This window comes from Octopus bimaculoides, chromosome 12 (genome assembly GCF_046866305.1).
Source record: "Octopus bimaculoides isolate indiv1 chromosome 12, ASM4686630v1, whole genome shotgun sequence".
Lineage (NCBI taxonomy): Eukaryota > Metazoa > Mollusca > Cephalopoda > Octopoda > Octopodidae > Octopus > Octopus bimaculoides.
This window is the reverse complement of record NC_142939.1, coordinates 10,279,582-10,300,135: the sequence shown is the minus strand read 5'-3', so window position 1 is coordinate 10,300,135 and position 20,554 is coordinate 10,279,582. Positions and strand designations below refer to the sequence as shown.

The following is a 20,554-nucleotide window of genomic DNA, read 5'->3' as shown; positions in this document are numbered from 1 at the left end:
TGGGTGCTTTTTATTTATTTGGACTGGCAGGAGGGCACTTACAGAGCAAACTTCCCTTCAGTTGATAGTCGGGGAGCATTAACAATTCTGCTGTAGTGATGGGTCTTCTTGAGTGCAACACACACACACACACGCGCGCGCGCGCACACACACACACACAAACATATGAACAAAAGAGAAACCAGTAGACTATGGTGAATATAGCTTTCAATAGATACCTGTTTCCTTGATTGTATTACACAGAAATTATTTGATGAGGTTATCTTGAATCAATCAGTATCTCTGGGGACACACACACACACAGATATGCATATACAGATATGCATATGCGCATACATGTGTGCTTGCACGAGCATGCCTTTGCATGCATGTGTGTATTATTCTTGGCGATATGATAAACACCTGCCACTGTTCCATTTTTATTATCTTGGAGTGGTTTGAGGAAGGAAAGGCATCCTTATATAAATCAAATGTTTCTATCCTTAAATGCCTTTTTATCTGATGTTAGCTGGAATTTGGCATGCACATATGTATATAGCCATAGAAGTATATGTTTCTGTATACTCTAATATACACGTATCCCACAATCCATCCATATACATGTATATTAGCTTAGCTGTACCAAAGCAAAGCCTTAAATATATATATATATATATACACACCCATATGTATACAGATATGCAAATACATATCTATCTATCTGTTTATCTATAAATCTATCTATATATATATATATATATATATATATATATATATATATATATATATATATGTGTGTGTGTGTGTGTGTGTGTGTATGTGTCTGTATATATATATATATATATATATATATATATATATATGTAGTTATATATATGTGTATGAATATGTATATATGAATATGTATGTTATACACATAAATGCATCCAATGTTTATACAGATTACATATGTATTAAGTAAGCAAATAAATATGTACATATGCAAATATATATTTCTTTAGGTGGGTATGTTTATCAGTATATACTCATATTACACACATGTGAATATAGCAAATGTTAACGTGGATTACATATGTATTTATGCGAGTATGCAGTGTGCGTGTCAGTGAACATACATACGTTTATATGTATATACATATATATATATATATATATATATATGTGTGTGCTTGTGTGTGTGTGTGCGTGTGTGTGTGTGTGTGTGTGTGTTTGTAATGTATGTATAAACGTATCTGAATGTGCATAATATCATCATCATCATCATCATCCTCATTAGTCATGCTGTCATGAGTTAGATGGCAATATTTCACCACTTCTCTTCATAATTTAGCGTGTAACACTCCCTCACACTCAGAGCATATATCTTTGCATTTCTGTATCCTTGTTTCATTCCCCCCCTCCCCCACATATGATTTTTACAGCCAAATGCTCTTTCTGTCATCAGTAACTTTATAGCATGAACACCATCTCCTGATGCTAGTGAAGTTGTCTTTCAGAATTAAACAGTCTCTTTTAATCATGATCAGTTTTTATTTAGAGTTACTGCTTTCTTAGGTGGGCTACCATGTCTCCTATTTCATATATATATATATATATATATATATATATATATATATATATATATATATATATATACATATATATATATATATATATATATATATATGCCCAAGCTCGTCGAAACGCCGGTGTTAAAACGTGGGTAGCTGATGAAGTAGAATTTTCTCTATGTGGCTCGTGTGTTCTCGTCTACGTTTGTTTGCAATGTCCTGTACCCAGATATGCACCTATACATACAGGTGGATGTTGGTATGCACATACCTGTACGTATATATGCATATACTCATTTACTATTTGTTTATATATATATATATATATATATATATATATATATATATATATTTTCACATCTGGCCTTACAGCCCTTCTTGTTTATTTTCACTTTTCGTTTTCCTGTCATGTTTTCCGTTCGCCACCACATTCCTCCGCATTACAAAATTAATTTGTCTCCACGGGAAGAGCCATTCTAACAATGCGTCCTGCCCTAACTCTTCAAAACGCTTAGTTTTAGAATGGTGGCAGCTGATGAAGGAAATGTTCTCTATGTGGTCTGTGTGTTTCGAAGAGTTAGTGCAGGACGCATTGTTAGAATGGCTCTCCTGTCAAACTATTTTTTCCCAACCAGTCACCATGATTGATCCCTAAATCTACAAGTTTTTTTTTTTTTTTTATTCTCTCTCTGTTTATTTCCTTTCTGTTGAAGAGCGTTGGCTTGAAACGTAAAAGACTTTCTCACTTTCCCAAGCATCAAATTAATACACCTGCTTCTTGTTCATACACCTGTCTTCATCTTTTGTTCTTCTGTAAATTTCAACTAAATATATATATATATATATATATATATATATATATCTGTACTTTTTCAAAAATAGCTGAGTTTGAGGCAATGAAGTTATCGTTTCACTTCTCAACAGACCATTTACTGGCATCATGTCTTCAAAGATGTATGAATAAGAAATTTCTTACTTGAAAGAGTGGATGTGGGTTATTGAGATGAAGGGGATTTGGTTGTAAGATAATGCCGCAATAAAACATTCATCTAACTCATACTAACATTTTTTAAAAATGAATGTAGAAATGAACAAAGAAAAAATCATATATCATCCTCATCATCATCATCATTATTTTAATGTCCACTTTTCCATATTTACATGAATAAGACAGAATTCCTTGAGGCATATTTTCTTTGGCCATTTGCCTTTCCTATTGCCAAGTCTCATCTGTCTCCAAATAAGTTAATAATTCCCCAAAGCAAGACATAGTTTCATGGAAGATTGGAAATGAAGGACACAGTTTTTATGATGGCAACAAGGAAACTTGAAATAACAGTAGTGGTTTTAGCATCAAGCCAATGAATAATTATATTTTATGTCTTACATACGCCTTTGCTCTAGTTTGCGTAGGTTTGTATAGGTCAAAACAAAAGCAAGATACTCTCTATTCTCTCTTTCTAGTATACACATGCACATACACAATTACATACACAAACACACATTCATACTTATATGCACACATACAAACGTGTGCAGATAGAATCCTTTTGTAGTTATCCACAGCCGTGTGTACATGTGAACTTGTGAATTGCATGAGAATGCTATTTCCTAATCTCCAATCAATTATAATTCCACATAAGAGATAATTTAATTTTCTAACTTTATTATTATTAATTATTTAAATATGTGTAACGAAAGCAAGTTAAATGAGTAGTTAATGTATTAGACTTATTCATCATTGATTGCTGTGCCAATAAAAACATGGAGGCAGGGAAAACAATTTCAGTGTTAGTTGCCTGCCTATACATACAGCTGCATAAAAGGAGCTTAAAGCCGACAGTGGGAGCCATCTTTACATAAAACTAAGGAGAAACAAGAGTTTTGTTGATGCTCCAGTATGCAACCTTTGCATTTAAACAGATGGAAGAATACGACACTGGTATGTTCTAGTTTCTGAGAAGAACTTATAAACCAATACTGTCATGTTTCATGTAGCTGCTAAGTACAGGAATAACAGAAACTGATTCAACCTTTTAGAATTCCCCAGACAGGCGCAAGAGTGGCTGTGTGGTAAGTAGCTTGCTTACCAACCATATGGTTCTGGGTTCATTCCCACTGCGTGGCACCTTGGGCGAGTGTCTTCTACTATAGCCTCAGGCCGACCAAAGCCTTGTGAGTGGATTTGGTAGACGGAAACTGAAAGAAGCCCGTTGTATATATATATATATATATATATATATATATATATATTTATATATATAAATGTAGTAAAACAAATCAGAAAATTAGAACCACCAAAACAGCCATCAATAGCTGATTCGCTACCTAATATCAGACACATGAAAAAAATTTTCCAATTTAAATACTTTTAAATTCCTAAATATTGCTTGATTCTGAAAGATGATTACCTTCTTATGTCGAGTAATTCATTCATTGTTGGTTAATGAGAAAATAAGGCAAAAATAAAATACCTGAATCACATTAATTAAACACACACACACATACACACATACACACATCATCTGAGAGATAGAGATAGAGGGAGAGAGACAGAGAGACGGAGATCAATTGTGCTTATTGGTATCTGAATTCTTTCATTATTTGCTTGGCAGTCTCAGAGCCATTCATTACACTCCTGTGAACTGTTCATTCATCTAACGTAAAACTTAAGAACCGACTGTCTGAAAACTCATCCGTTTCAGCAGATTTAGTGAACAGGTCACAGGAGTGTGACAAAAGACTTTGATGTTCATATAAGCAAATAAAAGCAAAGCATTAACAAATGAATAAACACAATCGGTCCATTTCTGGGTATGTATGTACGTACGTGCATATGTATGTGTGTGAATGGGTTTGTGAATGTTTACGTGTGTGTCTGTGTCTGTCTGTGTGTGTGTGTGTGTGTGAAGGTGTGCAGTAATGTTTGTGGAATAATTATTAGCAACGATAACTCTTCCAAAACACAACAATATTGGTTACAACACACAGAGTTCAGAGCTTTCAGATCAAAACCCTTGCTAAATGTATACGGGAATGAAATATTTCAAACACAAGTTTTTAACTCCAACTCATATGGTATAAGTCATAGGAGCCAAGTGTATGAAGTAAAAGAAAGATAAAGAAATGAGCTTTCATACACTTATCTTTCTTCTGCCTTTCACTCTTTTTGTCTATCATTCACCATATATAGGCGTAGGAGTGGCTGTGTGGTAAGTAGCTTGCTTAACAACCACATGGTTCTGAGTTCAGTCCCACTGGATGATAAATGATGATTATATATACATTATATATATATATATATATATATATATATATACACACACACACACACACACACACACACATATATATATATATATATATATATATATATATATATATACATATACATGCATACAAACATACATGCATACATACATACATGCATACATATATGCTCATGTTTGAATTCTATTTTCCTGCTGCCTCACCAAACCTATCTGCATGTAGTATGTACATATGTATGTATAGGCTAAGTGTATGAGAGACTACTTCATACAATTTGTGATTAGAGGCAAACAGCAGCCTGTGAGTCATTGACAATGGATGTAGAATATTTGCATATCACATGAATGATTAATGTCCATCTCAGTAGGGATCTGAAGCAAGTCAAATTGATGCTAAGTTATCATAGCCAGAGAAAGGTTAAAGGTTCGTTGACAATCATCAGAGCTGCAAAATCAAAGGTCAAGACCTTTGAACCTTTTATGCTGTGTTCCCAGTAGAGCAGGAAAAGCCTAAATGTAATCTTTACTGGACTCCCTTTAAAGTAGTTATGAACAACATGTGTAGAAAAAGGGGATAAAACACTAAAAATAGACAACCAGTCTTGTTCCAGCTTTGTAGCCAAATATGTTTATTACTCATTGTTAATGGTGTCCCCCAAGTCATTGTTTAGTTTTGCTTTTAATTGAAAAAAAAACCCAAAACGGGTTTTTCAAATGAAACAAGAATGTGATGACCCCAGCACTTATTTACTGATGATGTTTATTCTTAGGATGAAGAGTTTATCCTCAGACAGACAACGAGAGTGATTCAGATAATCAAAGTAGTGAAAGTGATGAGGAATGTAGTGATTTCAGTAAACAAACACAGTAGTTGAGAGAGAGGGAGGCCTATCATTGCTCTTCTCTTGATTCTATTCTTTTGTTTTTGTCTGTGATTCTGTCCATTAATTTACCTGCAATGAACAAATGTGGTAGTTGAGAGATAGGCCTATTATTATTATTATTATTCTCCTGAATTTTTTTTGTGATTTTGTCCATCAGTTTGCCTGTAATTGTTACTCTTGAGCTGTTTATAGATTTTTGCTCAGGAGCCCGGGTTAAGGGTAAATTTAGATACAGGGATCAGGTCTGAAAGGGTTAACTCTCATTAGTCCACTACACCCAACAGTAAATAGATTCAACGTAGCAGTAGGTGCAATAGCTAAGTAATATAAGTGTTTTGTAAAGTTGTGATTCCTATGATGGAATATGTTGTAAAAAGTAAATATTTTCAAAGCTCCTGAAGAACTTTTGAGGACTGTTATTTGAATTTATCTACCTTTACAGTATTCTACAATTCCTTGGTTGCACTTGCTTTTCCTGCAGTGGTTGACTAGAAACTGCTCAAGAACAACATTAACAGTGCTGATCTCACCAATCTTGGAAATGCTGTGAAGACTATGAACATAGCTTTCTCCATTCCAAGAAAGAAAATTATTAGCAAAAAATAGATTAAAAATAAAAAGGAAAAAAGAAAAATATTTGGCAAACAAATCTTTTTCTGATGGCGTTCAAAGTATATCTGATAACATTTTGTGATCTTGTTTATATTCTAACAGTTATGTGGACTGCAATACACAGAATCGAGGATAATGCTCAAATACATATCAGAGTAGGTGAAAAACAAATATTCTGTTGGTTAGGATGTCATTCTATGTCAAGTGGGAGGAGCAATGGCTCAGTGGTTAGGGCAGCGGACTCACGGTCATAGGATCGCGGTTTCAATTCCCAGACCGGGCGTTGTGAGTGTTTATTGAGCGAAAACACCTAAAAGCTCCACGAGGCTCCGGCAGGAGGTGGTGACGAACCCTGCTGTACTCTTTCACCACAACTTTCTCTCACTCTTACTTCCTGTTTCTGTTGTGCCTGTAATTCAAAGGGTCAGCCTTGTCACACTGTGTCACGCTGAATATCCCTGAGAACTACGTTTAGGGTACACATGTCTGTGGAGTGCTCAGCCACTTGCACGTTAATTTCACGAGCAGGCTGTTCCATTGATCGGATCAACTGGAACCCTCGACATCGTAAGCGACGGAGTGCCAACAACAACTATGTCAAGTGACATTCTCATTAGATCTGTACTTAATCTCAATGAATAGGAAATCCAGGGGCATAGAATTAAAATGAATTGCCCATGACAAATTCCTCAGAGAGCATTCTTATGCCTATTCTTGAGAACTAAGTAAACCTTACTACATAAATTAACACAGGTGTAATGCCTGCAGTGAATTTGAACTTGCTATCTATGGATTGATATTCCAGTACACTATCTACTTGACCATTCCATTTCTGCTTTATACATATCATTAGTCCTGAGTACACATTAAAGAGGTACATGAATGAAGTTGTTATCATCTATTTCATCATTGTCATCACGTCTGTTTCCCCAAGTTGAGATGGCTTTGGAAGTTCTACCATACAGCACATCATCCCAAGTATCACTCTAATGATACAGCATCAGTGAAATCCAGAGATCTAACCAATCATGATGTGATAACCACACATAAATGGATGTATTTAATGAGGAAAATTAAAACAGCCAATATAATTTATCACACCATATCCATGAGAGATATATAAGTAACAAGAGACAGACTGATTAATTTCTTTTCCCTTTTTTTTTTTTTTTTGCTGCACCTTTAGATTAAGATGAGTGATACTGGAATAAGAAATTTTTTGCAATTCTTTACATTTTTTACCCCAAATTCCCTCACCTATTTTTTACCAATGAATATATTAGGGTATTTATTGTTAATGATGCCATCATTAAACTATGTTATTCAATAGACACTAATGCATTTAAAGAAGACATGAATAGTCATCTAATTAAAGGCTTTGAATAACAGAAGTAATTACGATTAGTTTAGTGAGGCTTAAACTACTGTGAAGAAGTTGGTAGCATAAGCTGGCTTATCATTTATAGATATAATAAGCATGTTCAGGAGAGAATTTTATATCGAAGTCATGAAAAAATGTAGTTGGAGAGGGAGCAATTCCCTGGTCTATTTTACTTCCTTTATCATTTTATATCCACACTGCAGTCATCAATTACATGATTAGCGAACATCTAAATATTCTCCCCTTGGCATTCACCTGATGCATGTGTATAGCTAACTATTCAAGAACTGTCAGCTCTTTGGTCAGCCTTTTATTTAGGCAATTGTAAATATAGGAAGCTAACCTTCCAACACCAACGACAGCATCACAAAATACAAAAACAACACAAAATAATGATCTGTTGGAAATGAGTCACTAATTGGGAAAAATAAATACCAAAAAGATGTAATAAGGTTAATTTTATTGACTAAAGTCCCAGCATGGCCACAGTCAAATTACTGAAATCAGCAAAATAATAAAGGAATATAAGCTGTATCTAAGGAAGAAATTCTAGATGTGTCAGCAACAAAACTTCGAAATGAGTGACTTTAGTGTATACATCACAATGACAGGTTTTAGAGAGCAGAGAAGATGACAAGACTTTATAGCCATGTTTGCTATGAAGCAAAAGAATGGGTCAGAATGGAATATGGTATATCCAATGTGAAGTATGAGTGCATAAGAGTGAGATCTTATGAGCTCTTTCCCATAAGAAATGAGTGAGATCATGGGACTTTGTAAGTAGTAGATACATAATTGTAGTTAACAAAAAAAGAGCATGCACAAAAAAATATACCTTTGATAACCAGGAAGTTTCCCGAGAAGTAGTTAACAGTTTCTATAGTGATGGTGGGTCTAGTGGAAGCAAGAACTAACAGGATTCCCTCTCTGAGTGGAGGAAGACTGTATGACACTTAAATCATGAAGAGTAACAGTATGAGGTACTGAAACACAAGCAGTGGCTGTGGCTGTAAAGCTGGAAAGAAATGAAGCTAGGATACTTCAAATAAGGGAGTAATGGTAGGATAAATAAAGAAGGGAGAAATAGCAAGGGAAGATAAATCTGGATATAAGTGGAAACAGCTGTAGAGGTCATGAACGGAGACTATGTTCATAGGACAAATGATGTGTGTAAAGGACAATATCAGGGGAAAATGATAAATGCAGAATGCAAATGATAAATGCAGAAGGAATCTGTAAAAGAGGAAGAGCAAAGAATATAGGGAAAGAAATGATGAAAACTGATATCAGGATGTTCAAAAGAAAGATTCTAAGGAATTACAAATGGTGAGAGATTGTGTAGGAGAAGGCTCACACAGGTGATGAAAAGCTCATAGAAGCAATGTAGTTACATACACACACACACACACACACACACACAAACACATGTATATATGCACACACAAACATATGCATAGATAGATACACATATGTATAGATACAGATACATATACATATGCATATACAGAGATGCATATATATATATATATATATATATATATATATATATATATATATATATATATATATATACTTACAAATACATTATATATATGTGCATAAACACACATCTCTCTCTTTGTCTGTCCTCTGTGTGTGTGTGCATGTGCGTGTGTGTGTGTGTGTGTGTGTGTGTGTGTGTGTGTGTGTGTGTGTGTGTGTGTGTGTGTAGGTAGGTACAGTAAATCCCAGCTGTTTCCTCTTGAAGTACATCTGCATATTCCATTATTACAATCCAACATGTAGTCTTATGCTACTGCAAAATACATATTGAAATTGATGTTTATGGAAATATCATTTGCAGAGTTACTGTATAACAAAACAAGAAATTAGAGATTTTTTGGTATTATTTGTTCACCATTACACACATTTCATTTGCTAATATGAGTTACAAAGTTATTATACACACTGCATAGACATGTGAGGAATTTCCCATAAGAAATTCTCCAATTGAAACTCAATTTCTCTGTCTGAAAAATTTCTACATGTCTATGCTAAATTTAAAACTTTGTAGTTCCTATTAGCAAATGAAACATGTGTAATGGTGAATTAATAATATTAAAAGATTTTTAATTTCTTGTTTTATTATATATATCAAAGAGAGAGAGAGAGAAGGGAAGAAAGACAAATATATATATTTATAAGATTTATATAGATAGATACATTTATATATATATATATACACACACAGACACACACTCACATATACACATACACACATGACTATAAATGTATATGTACACACACACACACACATACACACACGTGCATACACACATGCACATACTTATGAATATACATGGTCGAAAATAATTCATCAGCTTCTTAATTAGTTTACAATTATGTGTGTGCATAGACAATTAATGAGACAGACAACCAGAGAGAACCAAGTTAGACATAGATAGATAGCAAAGCCAAAACAATGACGGTGGGGGTAAACGATTCAACTAATTAACTAATCAATGAATAATTGATTAATTAAACTTCAGTCGTCATGTCAAAATATTTCAAATAAATCAAGGCAATTTATAGATGACAGCACAATTTATTTTTAGTTGCATCTTGGTCTCATGGGGATTCAATATATATGTGTTTGTGTGTATGTGCATTTGTGTGTGTGCGTGTGAGTGTGTTTGTGTTGTGTGTATGTATGTCTATATGCTGGCCATCAATTTTGCTTCACTTAATGACTTCAGACTAGTAATAGGTTGTTTATGTATTCCGTAAGAATATATGTTGTCCATAACTTTGGTTTGGTAGTTGAGATGTGAGATAAGCAATCCTGATAAGTCTTGAGAAAAACAAACCAATTGCTGCTGCTTGATTCCTCAATTTCTGTCACTAAAAATCTGTGATTAATCACAGATTATATTTTCTCTGTAGGAACAAATATGTGATTTGCTTACATGCTTCTATTTAAAAGAACACTGAACTGATATATTAGTAAGTATATAAATACACACACACAGACACACACACAGCTGAAAATGAAAACTTAGAAATATATGCCATGTTAGTATTTGCATAAGTATTCATGTAGATATTTCTGTCTGTTTCTGCATTATATTCATTCATCTGTTCATTTTTCTCATTTCTTCCTTCTAGCATAGCTTGAACCAGAAGTTAATCAGGCAAGACTTTATAACAAGACACAGTTCCTGTCCACTAGCCCTTACTTGTTTTACAAGCTTTTAATTTCATTTAAATTCAGAGAAGAAGTAATGATTATATTTTCTTTAGGTTATTAATATATGTGATGGTTAAATCACAAACATATACACACACATACATATATATATATATATATATATATATATATATATATATATATACATATATACGATGGGCTTCTTTCAGTTTCTGTCTACCAAATCCACTCACAAGGCTTTGGTCGGCCCGAAACTATAGTAGAAGACACTTGCCCAAGGTGCCACACAGTGGGACTGAACCCGGAACCATGTGGTTGGTAAGCAAGCTACTTACCACACAGCCACTCCTATGCCAAGTTTATATATACAAATACACATATATCTATCTAGCTTTCTTTCTCTCTCTCTCTAACTATACACACACACATGCACACACATACAAGCGGCATGCAGCATGCACATACACATACACACACATATATTCATGAACACATCTACTACATACACATATGTATGGGTGTGTAGGTGTACACACATATAAGATGTTGATGTATTGATCCTATAGTAGAGTGAAGATACCGAAAATAGAAAAAACTTCCAATATATTCTGGGATTTTGGTTTAGTCTTCTGATACAAAATATCTTATAGCATTTCGTTATGACACACTAACTGTTTTGGAACTTGTTTTGACCTTTTTTTTTCTTTTTTGGAGGGGTGGTTTGTAATTTTTTTAATTCTTTGGTTTTTTTATATTTTTCTTTTCTCCTTTGTCATCACAAATTGTTTTTACGTCACAAACAGAAGCAATGCTAATGGCATGGAAAAATAATAAAGTGAAAATATCATTCATATATATATATATATATATATATATATATATATATATATATATATATATATATATATATATATACATATATATACATATATATGCATATATACTTATGAGTGTGTCTAAATATATACATACACACACATCCATACACATGCACACACACACACACACACACACACACACACACACACACACACACACACATATATATATATATATATATATATATATATATATATATATATATATACATATATATATATATACATATATATATATATATATATATATATATATATATATATATATATATATATATATATATATACATGTACATCATCAACATTTAACATCATATATATATATATATATATATACATACATATGTATATATATAAAACACGTGTATGTATGTATGCATCAATGTAAGGATATGCATATGAAACACCAGCTCTGCATAGGGATGCTGCAGCCACTGATTACATCAACATAAAACGAGGAAGCTGTAATATCAGTCAAAGATGAAACACGCCTAATCTGAGCAACGGGGCTCTGATGGGTTTGCAGCGCTTGTCTTGAAAACATATAAACGGGTTTGAGCAGAATCACTTTAGATACTTCTGCGAATCTTTCTTGCAAGTGCTAACCTCTCACGTCACAAGCATCACAGAACAAAAAGTTCAAAGAAAGCAGAAAGAATCTGCAAACTGCATATTTAGTGAAGTGTCTTTCCATGCCGATTTCAATGCATGTTGGTGCGAAATATTATCTTTCAGTCATCAATTTACAGTGATACCAGTTATGAAATGGGGAAAATCAGTTTTGTCACTGTATTGTTCCTCTACAAATGTTATGTTAATGTGAGGAATTGCTTTTTATGCAAATAATGATGAGGGAGGGGAAGCTGTTGATGGTGGTGAAAGTTGTATTAGTGATGGTGATGATGATGATGATGATGGTGGTGGTGGTGGTGGTGGTGGTGACAGTGATGGCAATAATCATGATGATAGAGATGACGATGATGACAGGGGAGGTGATGTTGACGATGATGATGCTAGCAATGATAATTAGAATAATAATGCCTATTAGGATATTGATAATACTAATAATGAAAATAACGACTACTGTTATGGTGGTGGTGATGATGATGATGATGATGACTTACAACAATGATTTTGATATTAATCATATGCAAATGATTTTGTGCCTCTGTGTATGTGTGTGTGTGTGTGTGTTGGCTGGTCGGTTGATTGGGGGCTAATTAACAATTAGTCGTTATACCCTCTCAACTCTGACATCATTAGCTTAATCAAACCGCTAAGTTTTTCAAATACCTTGTTTTGAAGTGAAACAGAATGACTGATTAAACAATTAAAAGCTGTTAGTTGTTACATTACAAAGACAAACACTTTGACCCCAATTAACTTATTTTATTCCACCTTCCATAGCAATAAAGTACACAAAAGGTCAACATGCTCAAGGATAGGACACTAGTCTATTCCATGTAGATTTCCCTTCCTCAGGATCTTGCGCAGACCATGCTTTCCACACTATAAATTCTGCACAATTCCACTGATCTTTTGTATTGTATCTTTCATTTGTTTCAGTCATTGGACTGTGGCCATGCTGGAGCAGTCTTGAAGGTTTTAGTTGAACAAATCAACTTCAGTACTTATTTTTAATTTTCTAAAATCTAATACTTATATTGTCAAATGCTTTCGTTGAACTACAAAATTTCAGGGACATAAACAATTCCATAAACACATACTTACATACATACATACACACACACACACACACACACACACATACATACATGCATACATACATACATACATACATACATACATACATACATACATATATACATACATATTATGACATGCTTGAGAAGACTCGTCAAACCAAGTGAAATCATAGTCGTGGCCAATGCTGGTGTCATGTAACTGGCACCCATGCCGGTAGCATGTAAAAGGCACTGATTACACTCTTGGAGTGGTTGGCATTGGGAAAGGCATCCAGGCACAGAAACCATGCCAAATCAGACTGGTGTCTGGTGCGGCCCCTCAACTTACTGGCCCTGGTCAAGCCATCCAACCCATGCTAGCATGGATAATGGATGTTAAATGATGATGATGATGATGATGATGATAATGATGGGCTTCCACACAGTTTCTGTCTACCAAATTTACTCACAGAACATTGTTCATCCCAGGGCGTAGATGATACTTGCCCAAAGTGACATTCAGTGGGACTGAATAAGTACTGGGGTCAATTCATTTAACTGAAATTTCCTCAAGCGGTGCACCAGAATGGTTGCAGTCTAAGTAAAACATAAAAGATACTTAAGTGATGGAAGACCATGAGGAACAGGTATGGGCAACCTTTTACAAAAATCCAGTTGTATGGGGCATGGCTCGTTAGGCTGCACCACTAAAAACATTCAAGGTAATATTTCGTTGGTGAGCCATTTAGAAAGTCTTGCAGGTCAGTTTACTCACACCTGATGTACAATTAAGCACTACAGTAATCCCTCACCGTATAACAGTTCAAGCTTACGTCAATTCTTCCATGCTGTTGTTTTGCATTTATAATAAAATAAATATATATAAATTATAAAAAATTATAAGAAAAAAATATACAGTATGGTTTCTACTTGGCGGATTTTTACTTATCGTGGTGGGGTTTGGAACGTAATACCTGTGATATTCGAGGGATTACTGTCTATCAAAAAGATAAAAAAAGGGAATGAAATAACTAAGGCAGATCTGAACTTATATTTGCTGAAAAAAATACGGCAAACAAGAGTTATTAATTCTTTGGCCGCTAAATTACTCTGTTAAATGTAATACTTATTTATTCACATTGTTTTGAATTCATCATGCATTGTCTTGTAGCTTTGAGATTTCAATAATGTGATTGTTTACTTTTAGAATGACATTGTAAGGTAGATTTGAGAGGCTGGATTTGGTTGGTTTGAACATGAAACAGGTAGAAGAGGCAAGTTGAAATGCTACATTGTTAAGGAAGGAACTATGTTCGGGATAACTTAAAATTTGTGATGGTGGTCACAGTTTGGTTCAGTTACATTCTTTTGCTCATACTTCATACCTGCGATTATCAGGATTATCTGTTTGAAGAAGGAAGGGTTCCAGGAGTTTGACTTGCCATTGGCAGAACACACTACAAAAAGATGAAAGCTTTTTGATCCAATACAGTACGATGTTCAGGTTTCAACTATTGACCAAGTTATGAGGATATTATCATTTCTGTTCTACTTCAGTTTCTAGATGAAGAAAGATAAATAGATGTAAATTATGTTATCACTGGATCATAGAGAGTGAGAGGCTCTGTATGCATGCTTTCAATGTCTTCTCCATTAACGTAACATAGTTATTTTCAATACCATATATATATATATATATATATATATATATATATATATATATATATATATATATACATACATACATACACACATATGCACAGATAAATATACATTTACACACATATACATATATATATACACCTATATTTATATACATGTATATATGTATATATACCTATGTATACACATGTATATATATATACATATATTTGTGTCTATATGTTTATGTGTGTGTGTGTATATATATACAACACACATACATACATATGACACATATATAGAGACATACATACACACACACACACACACACACACACACACACACATACATCTATTTATAACTCCATACTCAAACTCATATTTGCACATATTAAAGAATATTTATTATGGCAAGGTTCCCACATTGCAACAATCCTGATTCTTGAATTGACCCCAAAAATGACCTCTGAGGCTCTTAATTCCATGACACCCAAGTCAATCCAAGGGACTCTGTTGAAATGTGTGATACACAGAAGGAAAAACGAAAATAATAACAACAACAAAACAACAGCAACATCGCGTCCTTAAATATTTGGTTTATATCAAAGTGTAGTAGAATAATATAAAAACAGGAAGAATTTGGATGCAAGTTTATTTGATACGTGAGATGGAAATTTCTTATGAAAAGATTCATTTCATCAACATTAAGATCTTTGGATTGAAGAAAAAGGAAAACAAAGTATTAAATATGGATATTCTGTGATTCTCCTTCCTTAGTCTTTCATTTAAAATTCAAGCTTCTAACCCTGCAATGATTGATCTAGAAGTGATTATCTCCCTTTAAATAACTAACCACCAGGGCACAGCACGTGTCAAGTTTTCTTTTATTCTTCAGATTAGAGAAAGAGGAAGAGTAAATGAGGGGTGAGGAAGAGAGAGGGAGCAATGTGGGGTGGGGAGATAGATATATATGGTGAGTTTGGTAAGAGAGAGAGATGCAGAGATGTTGGGATGAAGAGAGGACACAGATAAGGAAAGCAAATAGACAAGTGAGAAAGATAGAAGGTGGGAGGAAGAAAAGAAGGGGTTTGAGGACAGAGAGGGAGAGATGGAAGACAGAAAAAGGTCATACAAAAAGACAGAGAGAGAGAGACACAGAGAGAGAGACAGAGAGAGACAAAATAAGAGAAAGAAATGGATGAAGTCACACTAAGAAGAAGATTTTAAAACACACATGCTAACACACACATGCTCCACACACACACAAACACACACAACCACAAACTTCATTTCACATTGCCCCAATCCACCCAGATGAAAACAATAACCAGCTGAGAGCTGGTGTACATCTCTCTCTCTCTCACTCTCCCTCCAGCCACCAGATCATCCTAGATGAGTGCTGCTGGTTCAAAGGGTGCCAGAGTCAATGAGATGTCTATGTTTGCCTGATACTTGTTACCAAGCAATACTCATTCATAAGTGATGCCTGGTTATACATACATACATATAAACATACATATGCATATATGTGTATATATATATATATATATATATATATATATATATATATATATATATATATATATATATATATATATATATATATATATATATATATATATATATATATATATATATATATACATATGTGTGTGTAGTATATATGTATATCTCTCTCTCTCTCTCTCTCTCTCTCTCTCTCTCTCTCTCTCTCTATATATATATATATATATATATATATATATATATATATATATATATATATATATATATATATATATATATACATATACACACATATATAATAACAATAATCCATTATATTGGTACAGCTCAATGCATCCCTGAAAAACTGATTCACCAGTCAGCAACATAGTCTGTGGCCAACATAATAGAATAGGAGTTTTATTTGCATATTCAAAACATTTCCCATAAACAAGTTTGAAAGGTATATATATATATATATATATATATATATATATATATATATACATATGTTAATTAAATAATTGTAGGATTCATTTAAATGAAGGTATTTTAACATTCAGGACACCAGGAAAGGGTCCAGTCCAGGATATATTTTATTAAAAAATTTTTTTTTAATTTTATTTGTTTCAGTCATTTGACTGCGGCCATGCTGGAGCACCGCCTTTAGTTGAGCAAATCAACTCCAGGATTTATTCTTTGTAAGCCTATTATTTATTCTATTGGTCTCTCTTGCCGAACCGCTAAGTTACAGGGACGTAAACACACCAGCATCGGTTGTCAAGCGATGATGGTGGGGACAAACGCAGACACAAACACACAAACATACACACACACACATATATACATATATATACACGACAGGCTTCTTTCAGTTTCCATCTACCAAATCTACTCACAGAGCTTTGGTCAGCCCGAGGCTATATTAAAAGACACTTGCCCAAGATGCTACACAGGTGGGACTGAACCTGGAACCATGTATTTGAGAAGCGAGCTTCTTATCACACAGCCACGCCTGCACCTATTTGTGCATATATTTTATAGACTAAGTCACTTTCCGCTTCCAAGATTTACATATTTGTAATTCTTGGGCAGATCTGAGACATTGTGCTGCTCTGTATGTTGTTAAATTCATACAAAGATATCATCATCCTCACCATTATTCATCATTATTGTTGTAACGTTCCTCCTAATTATCGTTAGTATGATCAAATCAGCATTTGTCCTTCTTCATTGTAACTACCATCACCACCACCACCATCATCATCATCACTGTCATCGTCGTCATCATTGTCATCAGCTCATCCCATCACTCTTCTTTATTATGATTATCTTCATCACTTCATCTGGTCGTCAAACTTTTGCGATTGTCATCCCTATCATCATTGCATCTCATCTTCAAAAACTTCACCATCATCATAGTCATCAACATCACTATGATTGTCACTGTTCTTCTTATCATCGACATTATCAACACCTTAAAATCCATTACTAGAGATGACATCAACATCATCATCATCATCACCATCCCCACTAAACCCACCATCACCACCGTTGTGATCATCATCATCAATAATAACAATAATAACAATAATAATAATAATAATGATAATAATAATAATAATAATAATAATAATAATAATAATAATAATAACAACAACAACAATAATAATAATCACTGCTGCCACCACCCCCACCACCAACACTACGACTCGCATCAACATTACTACCACTGTCATCATCAAAATAATAATAATAATAATAATAATAATAATAATAATAATAATAATAATAATAATAATAATAATAATCCTTTCTGCCATAGGCACAAGGCCTGAAATTTTGAGGGAAGGGGCTAGTTGAATATATTGACCCCCAGAACTCAACTGGTACTTATTTCATTGGCCCTTGGTCAAAATATCCTAACCAAACTGAGGTGTGTGAGCAGATGGATGTAAAAGTGGAAACGTTACAGGAAACAGCCAAAAAGTTAGTAGTGCCATATTCTGTTACTAGCAATGAGTGGGGTTTTTTTTGCTGCTGCTGCTGCTGTTGTTGTTGTTGTTGTTGTGGTGGTGGTGGTGGCCACAACAGTATCAAAGGAGTTATTTTGTTTTGATAGAAACCCATCTGAGACTGCTCCTGGTTCTATGATGCAAACTTCCTTTCTTTAAAGTAAGCTAAATTAAAATCATCCATCAGAATTTCATGTTATATTCCTGATATCACATTAATAATGACAAAGTTATTTTTACTAAATCCATCATTGTTTACCAAATTTTTTGTAAACGACGGCAACGTATTTCAATAGAAATCCAAACCAAACTTTGAGGGAAAAAGTGTGGCGGATGTGTCTCCTTCTAAAGTTCTGTTCTATTTTGGTCTTTGCTGTTTTTTTTTTCTTTATGGTATTATTTTGCAGTTCTATAGCATAAAATTACTCACTCCATAACAATATTGTCTTTATTTATTGCACAAAGTGTTAAAAATAAATTATAAAACTTACATGTTTATGAGAATATATTAAAGTTGGAAATATGAAGATTTTACCATTCATTTTAGACAGAACAGGAAAGTTAGTAAAATAAAGTTTACCTAGATATACATCATTATTTAGTCATATATTCTCCATTACAGTTTAGATACAGACAGAAAAATGTTTTCAGACTGTTAATCTACATTTTATATGTGTTTATTTTTTTGTCATAAAATATTGAATTTTAAATCGTTAAGTTTCAGATTATCATCAATTGCTATGCATAACATTTTTTTCCCTATCAGTAACAAGTACCAGTAATATATTAAACTAATGAGGTATTGAACATTTGCATGTGAAGGCGATGAAATGTTGCAATGACTACTATTCAGTTATTTATTCACTGGTTTCTGTTCTTGTGGTCATGCTAATCATATGGAATGTCTATCCTCGATATGTATTCCAATCTGGTATTTATATATATATATGTGTATAGATAGATAGATAGATAGATAGATAGATAGATAGATAAAGATATAGATACAGATATATGGGCGCAAGAATGGCAGTGTGATAAGAAGCTTGCTTCTTAACCACATGGTTCCAGGTTCAGTCCAAACATGTAGCACCTTGGGCAAATGCTTTTCACTTTATAACCTTGTGCCAACCAAAGCCTTGTGAGTGGATTTGGTAGACAGAAACTGAAAGAAGCCTGCCATATAAATATATGTGTGTGTGTGTGTGTGTGTGTGTGTCTGTGTTTGTCCTCCCACAATTGCTTGACAACTGATGTTGGTGTGTTTACATGTGTGTGACTTAGTGGTTCGGCAAAGGACACCGATAGAATAAGTACTAGGCTTACAAAGAATAAGTCCTGGGGTCAATTTCTTCAATTAAAACCCTTTAAGGCAGTGCTCCAGCATGACTGCAACAATAAAAGAATATATATATATATGCACACACATATATACATACACTAATACCTGACGGACTCCTCCGTCATTAGACAATGTATGAGGGTTTGACAGTTTCTTACCAAACAACCACACAGATGATTTGTTTATAGTTATCAAATTAATGTGTAGATATAAACTCACTCCCTCCATCAGATCGCCATTACCTCTACAGATGCAACAGGTGCCACATGCCATGTCGAAATGACTGCAGAGCAAAGTGAAATGAAGAACTTTGCTCAAGAACACAATACAACACTCGGTCTGGGAATCAAACCCACAATCTCGCAATCATGAGTGCAACACCCTAACCACTAAGCCATGTGCCTTCACACACAAATATGTGCATATACATACATATACATGTATATATTTATATATATATAAATTGTGTATATATATATATATATATATATATATATATATATATATATATGTGTGTGTGTGTGTGTGTATATATATATCTATATACACACACACACACACAAACTGGAATACTACATAGATTGTGTCTACCAAATCCCAATCTGAAGAAGATATTGGCCAAAGTCAGTAACATTGTTAAAATATCTGT

At 33.8% G+C, this 20,554-nt stretch overlaps 1 protein-coding gene across 3 annotated transcripts in view; it reads right to left on the bottom strand.

Annotated features, from left to right (window-relative positions):
* LOC106876766 (diphthine methyl ester synthase) overlaps positions 1-20,554 on the bottom strand; it is a 251,206-nt gene that overhangs the window by 115,529 nt on the left and 115,123 nt on the right. The window lies entirely within an intron of this gene.